Source organism: Rhipicephalus microplus, unplaced genomic scaffold (assembly GCF_043290135.1).
Source record: "Rhipicephalus microplus isolate Deutch F79 unplaced genomic scaffold, USDA_Rmic scaffold_858, whole genome shotgun sequence".
NCBI lineage: Eukaryota > Metazoa > Arthropoda > Arachnida > Ixodida > Ixodidae > Rhipicephalus > Rhipicephalus microplus.
Window position 1 is genome coordinate 19,482 of NW_027465411.1, and position 7,751 is coordinate 27,232.

The following is a 7,751-nucleotide window of genomic DNA, read 5'->3' on the forward strand; positions in this document are numbered from 1 at the left end:
TTTCGATTGTTCTCCTTTTCGATATATATATATATATATATATATATATATATATATATATATATATATATATATATATATATATTCAGTTTAAAGGTATGTTCGTAAAACCACCCGGTTCTTGGCCGATTCCCCCTTGTGGGTATGCGCCAGTATAACAAAAATCATTATCATCATCGCCACCAAAGGAAGATAATTTTACAAAACTACGCTGTCGAGTTTCAAAACTAAATTGTTGTATGCATAGAGCTGATCTGGCTCGTTCTCCTCTTCTCTCCTTTTGCAACAAAGACGAAACAATTGAGAATAATTTTTTGTCATGTAGGCGCGTCTACTTACTGAGTAGGAACATTCTCAAAGTGACTTAATTGGTTTAGATTACATTTTATTATTTCTAGCATTCTTTCCTTGGGAGCCCCCTAGTTAGGTCGTCACCGGGAACTTTGTTCTGCTGTAGGAAATTTTTTTTAGTCGAATCGGGGTCGTTTGAAGGCAAATCTCAAAATGAGTATGATTTCTTCCAAATATTTTACCATTCATCATATATGCAGTTCATATGGAAACACTTCTCACCATTCGTGTCTTGGCCAATCACGCAGAGTGGGTGTGAGTCATGCTTATAGTTCATCATCATCAACTTCGGGGTCGTGCCTCTCTTGAGTATATTTTGTCCCTGCATGTACGACGAGACAGCCAAGAAGTCGCGGAGAGACTAATGTGCGTGATGTGTGTCCGGCCGCACTGAACGCACCGAGCGAGTGTTGTCCCACGGCAGCCGATCATGGCGTTCAACAAATAACCGGGACTCCCTCATCCCCACGGTCTTGGGCCCAACAATGGACCGAACGAAGGGGCTCCGGAACCGACCACTCAAGTCGGAAGAGGAACGACCGCAGGATTAAGACGCGACCGCCACCCTTCACCACAAATGGTCAACGGGGACAACTTCGCAATGATTCCGGTAAGATACGCCCGTACTGCACTGCGCGGAGGAGCCAGGTGGGACGCACCCTTCATACACCGGACTCGAGAAGGATGCACTTGCCGACTTACCGGAAAGCTTTCCGCAGTGGACCTACCAGGACTGCACAGAAATCGTCGGAAGAAGTGGAAGCTTACCGGAAGGCGAACGATATTACCATCACAGGGCGCGATGTACCCAAGCCCATATTGCACGTCGATGAAGCGGGCCTTCCAGAATCTGTAAAAAACGCAATCGAGAAACTCAACTCGGTCTCGTCGCTGACCGCTTTGCAGGCTCTGTGCTGGCCCACAGCGTTCAATGGCAGAGACTTTGTGGCTATTGATTGTACTGCCTCGAAAGGGAAATCACTTGCCCTCCTTGTTCCAGCCATAGTCCACGCACAACGTCAGCCGCCTGTACTCGCCAATCAGGGACCTACTGTGTTAGCGCTGACACTGACTCGGAAGGTAGCCCAGCAGGTTCAAGATGCTGTTCATGAGCTTAGCAAGGAATTAAAGATTCGAACAGTGTATCTTCTATCTGGTGAACCAAAGAAGCCGCAGCTGCAGCAGATGGAGGAAGGCGCTGACATATGCGTCTCGACACCAGGCCGCCTCACAGCCTTCATGAAGAAGGGAATGGTGAATCTGGGCCGCTGCACTCTCCTGGCTATGGATGAAGTGGACCGCATGCTGGCGCAGAGGTTCGCAGAGAATATTCGGGCCATCGCTGACAGTATACGACCGGACCGACAGACGCTCGTTACATTGACGTGCACGACAAGGGAATCGCGGCAGCTGGCGTGTGCGTTGACTAAGGATCCCGTCAACGTAAGCATCAGGACGGCTACGCTGGAACAGCTAATTCGGCGCGTAGAACATATCGTCGTCGTTCGTTTGCGAGGAGGCCGAAAAAGAGGCCAAGCTCGTCGCCCTGTTGAAGGACATTGTTAGCTACGAGAGTGACAGGGCCGTCGTATTTGTCGAGATGAAGCAAAGGGTAGAAGACCTCGTCGTGATCTTGCGCATTCAGGCCTGCCCGGCCGTCGGTATCCACCGGAATAAGACAGAGCAAGAACACCAGTGGGCGTTTCATACTCTGCGGTCAGGCAAGGCGCTCGTCCTAATTGCGACCGACGTGACGACGAGGGCTATGGAGCTGGACAATGTCCACTTCGTCGTCAGCTTCGACCATCCAATACACTCGAGCGACTTGCTCCGCCGCTTCAAGTATGCTTCACGGCCCAACGGGACAGTCAAGATGTACGCGTTCTTGAGGCCCGACGAACGCGAGCATGCCAAAGAGCCGATGTGGTTCCTACAAGAAAACAAACAGCCATTGGCGCCTCAGCTACGGCAGGTCGCGGAGAAAAAGGCCGCACGACAGTAGGCTGTACATTAAACGGCTGCCATTGTTCTGTGCTGCCACGTAGGAGCAAACATGTAGCATTGTCGCAGTGAGATAACTAACCTTTGATCACAATATCCGGCCCGCCACAATAAAAATTAGTGTTTAGTTCGTGATTGTTGTTGGTTCTGCCACGCTTAATGAATCTATAATACAACTAATCTAGCGAAAAACAGATTACCCACACGTTTGTTTATTATCTACACACTAACAATATCTCGCATGAAGTTATGGATACTACGCACGCGTAGACGTGCTCATGAGGGCTTGTCCATATACGTTCTCATTTTTGCCTGACTTCATCGTAATTCTTTAGCACTTGAAATGCGAAGGCTGCAGGAAACTGAGCCTACAATTAGGCCAGGGTGAAGCAATATAATGGAATCATTAGCTTGCGTAAGGAAGAAATTAAATTCTAAAGCAGTTATCTCTCCTTATATTGGAATCCCTCATGTGCCGGTTCGCCACGTGGCGCTGTCATTTATATACTTGAGCATTCCGAGATAAGTCTATTTTTTTGCTGCAGTGTGATAATAGGCGTTTCTATTTCGTTCTGTTGTGTCCGTGATTACACACCTGTATGCTTTTATACACGGAGTGGCAGTCAACTTTTTTTTGTTTCGATCAATCTCGCTAGCAGATGCTGTCAACGTTGGTGTTGTATCGCTTGGACGAGGGCGCACTCTCGGCTTGCGAGCTGCTGGCTTGGCGTTCATCGAAGAAAGGGCGTTTCCATAGTCCGTGCGCGCCGTTCGCTTTCTCTCGCCACATGGCGAGCGCTGAGGCAGTCGCGCCCTCTGTTGCGCTCCGACAGAAGCACCATCACGACAGCAGCACATGAAGAGCACGCTGACATGTACGCCGAGACCCTAACATTATTCGGCTCTAAAACATCGTATATACGTCATGTAGTAGATGCAGTCTACGAAAAAAAAATAAGAACGTCACATAGTGGCTGACGCAAGTAATATCGCGTTGCAAAAGCGTCGCAATGAGCCAGGCGCCAGGACAGGTCACTTGCAGGTGGTTGTGCTTCTAAGTGTGCGTTTTGAAGCCCCACCCAATTGCTCAGGCATATTGAATCATTATCAGCAGCGGAATGGTCAACTTTAGTTCACGGTTCTGTTGTGTAGGAAGCAGCTGTGTAGGATTACGTGTTACCTTACGGAAGCATAGTGGGTCGTTCGCTGAGTCGCAATAGGAAGACTTTATGACCAAGGGGCTACATTAAAACTCTTCTTTCGGTAGAAACTCTAGAATAGTTTGGAACGGTCTACGTAGGCTGGTAATTTAGAAGGTGATGCGCTTGGGGCCTGATTACGCTAGCGCGTTCTACTATAGAAGGCGAAGCTCAAGCCTCTTCCAAATTTTTATCATTCCTGCGATTTTTTTCGTTCCCGCTCACCGATGTGCTTATCATAATCAAAACGCACTCTTGTAAGCCCGAACGATGCTGCTTGTGCGATACACCGTAGTGGGTAAGATGTACCTCTTGGAGGTTCGAGAGACGGGCGACGAAGCGAGCCGTTTGGGGACGGGCTCTTTTACGTAAGCCCGTCTTCCTCCTGCGTGACCGACGAGGTGGCCAGCAAGTCCCGGGAAGTCTAATGCGCCGAGTGCAGGTCCGGATTCAGTGAGCGCATCAAGCGACCGTTTCCAGCAGGCGACCTTGGCGTTCCGGTTTGGTTAACCCGCAATGTTCGGGGGCTTTGGAGCAAATGTTAATGGACCCAACGAAGGGCCCCCAGATGCAGTCTTCCCGTTTGGCCGCGGACAGTTCGTCGTCTTCGAACCAGTACCGATGGGCAGAGGCCGCGGCCTTCCTCTACAGCCGCCAGTAAGCGGAGACAATCACACGGCGTTGTTTAACGTTCGAAACGGGTCAGCCTACGTTGCGGCAAAAAGCCAGGTGGGACGCAGCCTGCGTCCACCAAATTGGAAAGGCATTCGGTTGCCGACTTACCAGAAAAATTTCTACCGTGAACACATGAGGACAGCGCGGAGATCTCCCGAGGAAGTGGAGGCCTATCGTAACGCCAACGACATTATCGTCACGGGACGCGGTGCTCTCAAGCCGGTCCTGCACGTAGATGAAGCCGGTCTCCCAGAATCTGTAACGAAGGCAGTCGAGAAACTCAACACTGATCCGCCACCGACCGCATTGCAAGCCGAGTGCTGGCCCGTAGCGCTCAGTGGCAGAGACCTGGTGGCCTTCGACGCCACAGCCTCGAAAGGAAAGATTCTGGCCTACCTTGTCCCAGCCCTCGTCCACGTACAACATCAGCCAGCCGGGCAGGTTGGTGGCGGACCTACGGTGCTCGTGCTGACAGCGACGAGGGAGATCGCCGAGCAAGTTCTCGCCGATGCTCGCAAGCTTACCGAGGGATCCAAGATTCGAACAGTTTTCCTTGTGTCGGGAAACCCGAAGCAGCTGCAGGTAAAACAGCTGCAGGAAGGTGCTGATATCTGCATTGCAACTCCTGGCCGTCTTACGGTCCTCATGGACGAGCACAGGGTAAACCTGAGTCGTTGTACGCTCTTGGTTTTAGACGAAGCGGACCGCATGCTGGCGGTTGGCCTAGGGAAGAATCTTCGCACAATTGTGGACAACATCCGACCGGACCGCCAGACCCTCGTCATGCTGGCGTGCGTAACGAGAGAGTCGCGGGAGTTTGCCGAAGAGTTGACAAAGGATTGCATCGACGTGAGCATCGGGGCTGCGACCCTGTCGCATAACGGTCACCGCGTCGAACATATAGTCTTCGTTTGTGAAGAAGCCGAGAAGGAGGACAAGCTCTTCGCCCTGTTGAACGACATCCTCAACGACGAGACGGGCAGGGTCGTCGTATTCGTCGAGACGAAGCAGACGGTAGAATACCTGGCGGCAACCTTGTGCAATCTGGGCTGCCCGACCGTCGGCGTCCACGGGAAGAAGTCGAAGAAAGAACACAAAAGGGCTTTGGACACCTTCCATTTGGGCAGAACTGCCGTCCTGGTGGCGACCGACATGGTAGCGAGGGCGATGGAGCTTCAGAACGTGAGCTGCGTCGTCAGCTACGATTACCCGAGCAATTCGGGTGAATACCTGCGTCGCTTCAGGCATGCGGCTCGGCCCGACGGCACGGGCAAGAAGTACACGTTCTTGGCGCCGGACGAAGGCGTACACGCCAGGGAGCTGATGCGTTTCCTCCGACAAAACAAACAGCCTATTCCACCGCAGCTACTTGCGGTCGCGAATAAGGTGGCACGAAAATAGGCGGCGCAGATTGCACCACTGGATAGGACATTGTCGTGCCGCAAGGAGTGCAAAAGCGTTTCCGTTCAATCATACCTGAGAAATCAGCACTGGTGGTTTTCAATGTAAGGCCCGTCGCAATCAAATTAAAATAATGTTATACACATTTAAGGCTCAGGTGTGATCGCCGTTGTTTCTGTTACGTCGATGGATTTCACCAAATATAGAAACCGAGGGGCAACAAACGCACACTAAAGAGTTTATTTGTTAGCACAATAGATATACATATATGATACCCGTGAATGGTGTTTCAATGAAGAGGTATTCTGAGAGCCGTGCTTATGAAGCAGTCTCGAACAGTGATACATTACTGCTATATCCGGACATGATACAAGATACAGAGACAACGAGTGTTTGGGTGACAGATACAAGATACCAGCTGATTAAGTGTACCCGATTATAGGATACTTGCCGTTAGTATTGACGCATTGTTGATTTGCCCACCGTATAAATCTATTGATGCAGAGGCAAGATTGCAGTTGGTAGCTTCTCGCAGACTATTATTCTTGTACTGTAAGGAAGGGGACAGGAAAATAATGCCAAATCATGGAGTCATCAGAACTGTTACAGTACAGTGTTCTAGAGTAGTTATAGTGAACTAGCTGTAGCCGAGTGCTTCTCTCCACCTATGATAGATCAGGCTCTCCTTCAGTCCACCGAATCGGCTTTGTCGCTATAGCTATCGGTGACGCATGTGTATCTCCCAAAGCTCCCTTCAGCCACAGTGCGCTGGTATAGTTCCACGTGGCTCTGATCCCTGCTTTGTCTTGCTTCACTTCGAGATGTCATGAAGGCGCTGTAATAGATTCAGCTGGATTAGAGGAAGATGACTGGGTGAGTCACATTAGCGAAAGAAAAAAAAAGGCAGATCTCACGTGCAGTGGGAATCGATGATATGTGAAGCACGAATGAGGAAGGGTATATAGTAGGTCACGTTAAAATCTGCAGAACACTAAGAGGCGAAGGTAAATTATTCCGTACATGACTTCTATGTCATGATTATCATGTTTGGATGTGTCGTTTACCTTCGTCATCTATTAACGTCACCTGATACCATCTTTGGTATATAAGGAGCTAGTGATACTTCCGTGAGCTTGCTATGAATATAGCATCTAGTCATGTTTTCAATTAAATCCATATTGTGATGTAACAGTAAAGGCAACCTTTATTAGGCCCGGAAGACACGATGAAGCGACCACGCCCAAGGCACAGAACTCAGACAAGCCAAATCCCCACAGCAGAAGAAGATGACGACCACTCATGATGATGAATATGTGTAAAGATAGATGATGTGCTTAATGAATGCCTACACTAACTCCCCCCCCCCCCCCACGTGAAAGCGGTCATCCTGACAGCAGTTCTTGGCCGCATTTTAAAGCGAAGATGAACGCCGTATGAAAGGCTTCATGCGGGATACGTGGACTATTTCTGCTGCCCTGTAGCGGCGGTCCGTCGGAAGAAGAACGGGTGCCACGCGATAATTCACAAGATACGTTTGCTCCAAGACAGTGTAGGGGCCAATAAAACGTAATTGAAACTTCTCGCACAGTCCGGGAGTGCGAATGGGTGTAAGAAGGAGGACTTCGTCGCCAGGGCTGAAAGACACGGCACGATGGGAGGCATCATATTCAAGCTTGCGATCCTGTTGCTTGGCTTCAGTGTTGACGCGAGCCAGCTGGCGGCAATGAAGTAGACGAGACACGTATTCTTCACTTGAAGATGAACATGGTTTGACAGGCGCAGAGAAGAACGAAACATCGAGGAAAGAAGAGGGGAAGCGACCGTGGACGAGGTAGAACGGCGAGTAACCGGTTGTGCGCTGTACAGAGGTATTATACGCAAGAGTAACAAATGGCAAAATGGTGTCCCAGTTTCCTTGGTCGGGTTCGATATACATCGCAATCATGTCTGACAGTGTACGATGGAAGCGCTCAGTCAGGCCGTTCGTCTGAGGATGGTAACTGGAGCTTGTTTTGTGTGTAGTGCCGGCTGCCTTGAGCACTTTTTCGACGAGTGCTGAAAGAAATACTCTTCCACGGTCGCTCAGGATTACACGAGGAGCTCCGTGTCGAAGGATTATTGCTC

The 7,751-nt window shown here is 50.0% G+C and overlaps 2 pseudogenes; both read left to right on the forward strand.

Moving 5' to 3' along the window:
- The first annotated feature begins 1,035 nt into the window (after positions 1-1,035).
- On the forward strand, positions 1,036-2,353 carry LOC142795781 (putative ATP-dependent RNA helicase DDX5 pseudogene; annotated as a pseudogene).
- Positions 2,354-4,030: 1,677 nt separating this feature from the next.
- Positions 4,031-5,654, forward strand: LOC142795779 (putative ATP-dependent RNA helicase DDX5 pseudogene; annotated as a pseudogene).
- Positions 5,655-7,751: the final 2,097 nt, after the last annotated feature.